Here is a 4493-nt window from a genome sequence, read left to right as displayed (position 1 = left end):
AATCTAGGGGATACAGGGAGCAGAATTTAGGTGTTTCTTTGTAATGTATTCTGCCTTAAATTTTCTTAATGTGTAATTAATTAGGTATGTTTTAAATTTTGGAGAGTATGGCCCAGTGGATAACAGTGACTTGGAAAGTAGCATCATAATTGAGAAATAATAATTTGCATGTCACGTGTAGTCCAATGAATTTAAAGAAATTGTGTGCATCATATTCTATTTATTCATCATAATCAGTTTATTGCCACCATGGAGCACAAGGCACAAGGCATATGACTTCCCTCTGAGATAATCTTTATTAGGCTTTGGGTGCTGCCTTGAGTGTTCGTCTGAGTCCAGGGATAGTGATGGAAGATGATAGGGACTTTTGTTTGTCTTGGAAAGTTGTACCGTCTAATGGAATCTGAATTTCTAATCGTAATCTGTCCACATTTTCTTCCCATTTCACATCTTCAAAATGTGTGCAGTTTATGTTACTGTGTGATGTGAGATTAAATCCTTGGTTGCTCTTAATATTGTTATATTGTATGTGTTTGATTTCAGAAAAGTAATAAGTCTGTGTTTTATGGAAATGATTTTTTTTTTGCCGGGAAATCGTATTTGTTTTTATAAAAAAAAGAAATCTTTGATTCATAGTCAGAAAAATTTTGGAGGGGGTACTGGGATTTAATCCAGGTGCAATTTACCACTGAGTCACATCCCTAACTCTTTTTATTTTTTGAGACAAGTTATCACGTTTCTTAGGGCCTCACTAAATCACTCAGACTGGCCTTGAACTTGTAATCCACCTGTTTTAGCCTCCCCAGCCACTGGGATTACAAGGATAGGTCAACATGCCTGGCTGATTTAAGGTCTTTGTACTGCATATAAGCCATGAATTCTTTGGTGGTCTTGTCCCCATGTGAAAAATGTGAAAATATGTATAATGCCAGGTTATCTCATGTATTTATGCTGTAGTCTGGATAATAATATATCCTTGCATGCAAATTAAATTGGGCTTAAGGAACCAGATGTGTGGGGCCTGACCTGGCGTTTTAGGGTGCCATATTTTTCTCTCTCATTGTATGTGAATGCTTTGTTGTGCAAGTGTAGTAGGAGGGAGTCTGTATTTCCATCCAACTTCTGGTGACAACTTGTGTGTGCTAGATTTTTCATAAATTTTTTTCTGATGTCATGTAATCTGCCGCAGTCTGGCTAGGCACAAATAACTGAGCTGCCACAAAGACTTGTAGGTTCAAACAGCAACTCTTTATTCCCCAACTCTCACGGGCACTGCACACACGCTACTCGGGAACACACTCCTTCCATCGGGCTCTGAGCGCCCAATCTCCCCGAACCCCGTGAGAACTGCTCGGGAACTCCAAAGTAGCCCTATTCCCGGGAACTCCAAAGTAGCCCTATTCCCGGAGCAGGGTCCATATACAACTCAATCAATCCAGCATCACAGCAATTATATACAGCTTAACTCAAATCATCATCTCAATGGTTCGGTGGTGTCACCTTTCAACCATTCCTCTGGCAATATGCCAGGTATCATTCTGACTGGGCTGTGGCTCTCAACAGTAATCTTTGTCTGTTCTTGTGAGGCAGTATTGGTCTGAATGATTTATCATAGGGTCAATTCCAGTACAGATGTTGTCAAAGGAAAAAAATTGGAGAATCCTGTTAAGAGGTATGTATACATGATTGTTGTTGATGTTATGTTTCTTCCCTTTGGATAGCCAAATAGTAAGGGTGTGTGTCCTCCTTGTAGCTGAAAGTTAGTGTGTGTTTGTGTGTATTTGTGAATACATACATATTATAGTAGTGTTATTTTTTGTATTGATTGTTTTGTATGCTGTGTTGTTAAAGCTGTTGTTATGCTAGCATTTTTATCCCCATCATCGTCATAATCATCATCGTAGTCCGTTGTGCCCTGCTGGAGTACCAGTTGGGACCAGAACTCATAAATTTGTTAGCCCCTTCTAGGAATGTATAATGAGATTCATGCATGCATGTAGTGTTTGTTGGATATTTACATAGGGCTCTATGTTTGGGATTGGTATATGTGTGTGTGTAATTGAATGTGTCATGTTCTAGTGTCACTGTACATAAATTTATGTGAGATTTGGATATCATGAATTCTCCTTATATTTGTCCAATGGGAGAACCATGAAATTTTGTTGTATGGACAAAATTTATCACAACTATATATGTCCTCTATGCATTCTGATAAGTAATTATGTCATGCATGAGAAAATTCCTTCCATCCCACGACTGTCTGAATAGCTTGGAAGAAGAACCTACAGCATTGTTTTGTACCCATGCTATAAGAAGAAAAGGGTCTGGTGGTGGCAAAGGTTTCTCTCTATGAAGATCTTCCATGATTCTTTTATTAGTCTTATTGTGTGAGCCATGTCATCAATAAGGATGTATAAAGGCATATTCTCTGTGAGTCCTAATATAGTAGGGGGAACTTTCTGGCTCTTGATTGTGGGCTCCCTCTATGGCTTAGATGTATTTCTTTCCTTTGTAGTATTAGTAAGGCTAGCTAGTGGTGTCCCTTTATCTATGATAAAAGACGGCTCCTAGTGCTATTTAAATATCATGAATATAGCGAAGCTAAGCATATGACTACCAGGATTAAGTTAGGGTTCAACTTAATAGTCAAATTCATCCTCAAAGGCTATGGCAAATATTGAGTTTCAAAACCTAAAGGGTACTGGTAATTCACTTGAACTTAAGGTTCTATGCTGTCCTTCATTAAGCCTGACCTGTGGAAGTTTAGAAATATATTCAAATCAAGTAAATGAGTAGCCAGGCTAAGACTGGCAAGTCATAAACTTCAAAGTTTTCTGCTAAACATTGGCCACCATCAGCTCAAATGTGGGTGTATTTCAATTACTAAATGCTGGGGTGATGTTTTCAGTCTGGTCTGTACAACCAGCAATGCCCTTCAATTGTGGGATGTGAGTCCTCTGACTCACTGCAGTTGTCTTCATATGAAGATGTATCTGGATAAGATGAGATGTAAGTTGCCCCTTGAGAGTTGGGTAGATTAATTGGAATGGATGGAGATGATGCCTGGTGGTGACAGCATGGAGAGACTGATGGTCAGGTGAACCTAGCAATCAGTCTTGGACATCGTATCTCAACAAAGGTAATGGGTCTGGTTATGTTTATGGTGATGTTTATGCTACAAGTGGGGGTGTATGTATCTGGGGAGTGAGTATGGTAGTAGTAGGTGCTGGTGTACAAACAATGCCTGGGCAATAATAGTGTCTTTGTGGACCAAATAAGTAGTAGGTTGTGATAGTTACAGAGGCAGCGATAATTAAAAGAGGAGTAATGATGGTGATAAGTTTGCATAAGAGGCTACAAGGCTAACAGCTCAATCTCATTTTGTCTGAGTTTGGATATCAGTGCTCAGACAAAAATGAATCTTATAATTGTATTCTGAATTTAAATTTTGTCAGTGAAGTTTGGCATTCTTCACGACCCTGTATTGCCCTTTATACCTCATCCCAGCATACTTTCTGGTTCCTACCTGTCAATCATTTACAAAGTCCATGAGTACCCACATCGTTTGAATGCACATATAGTTAATTTCTGTGTGTAAACTTTGCAATTGGGTCTTTTTCTTTTCTATCTGCATTTTCCTCTTCTTTGTCAGAGCATTATAGTTATACATAATAGTTGTGTTCATTTTGACAAAAATCATATATGCGTGAAATTTCAGTCCCCTTTCCCTCCCTCCTATTCTTCTTCCTAGACTCTACTGATCTTTTCATCACTCATTATTTTTTTGACTGGTTCTACTCATACATAAGTGTGAAATTCCCTGTGGTATATTTATGTATGCACATAAAGTGGGATTTTGTTAAATTCATTCCACATTTTCTCTTCTCATCCCTCCTCCCTCCCACTCCACTGCTCTTCCCTGTATCTTTGTGATAAATGATCCTCCGCTGCTTCTTCTTCTTCTTTTTTTTTTTTTTTTGCATTTTGGGAATTCCGTTTATGGAAGAGATGGGGACTGCTCTGACTTTCCATTTAATTCTTAAATTCTTTTGTCAGGGTGACTGGCTTTCCTTGCATTCAAGGGGGGAAAGTAATGGGGATGTGATGGGAAAGTGGAGATGAGATACGATGCAAAGTAGTAATGTGATTGGCAGCTCTCATATTCACATGTGCTTCCTGGGTCTCCGAGTCAAACAGGCTGCCCCTTCCCTTTCCTGACGCTCCTCAGGTTCCTCTTAGATTCGGCAACATTCTGAGCCCCCGAAATGATCAGCGTCGGTGGCCCCTGCGGCTACAGAGAGGTGTCAAGCCATCCGGAGGTCATCTTTTCGACCTCAGTTAGTAACAGCAGTCCAAGCCCCGTGTCCCACCCAGAGCTCAGCACGAAACCACCCCGCACCCCACCCACTTCCGACTTAAGCAAAACAATACAGAAGACGTCACGCGCCAGAGCATAGAACCTTCCCGCTTTAAGCCCGCCACCGGGCGCATGC

This window comes from Marmota monax, unplaced genomic scaffold (assembly GCF_021218885.2).
Source record: "Marmota monax isolate L192 unplaced genomic scaffold, Marmota_monax_Labrador192_F-V1.1 WCK01_AAM20220418_F8-fsc00236, whole genome shotgun sequence".
Taxonomy (NCBI): domain Eukaryota; kingdom Metazoa; phylum Chordata; class Mammalia; order Rodentia; family Sciuridae; genus Marmota; species Marmota monax.
Note: the sequence above shows the minus strand (reverse complement) of the source record.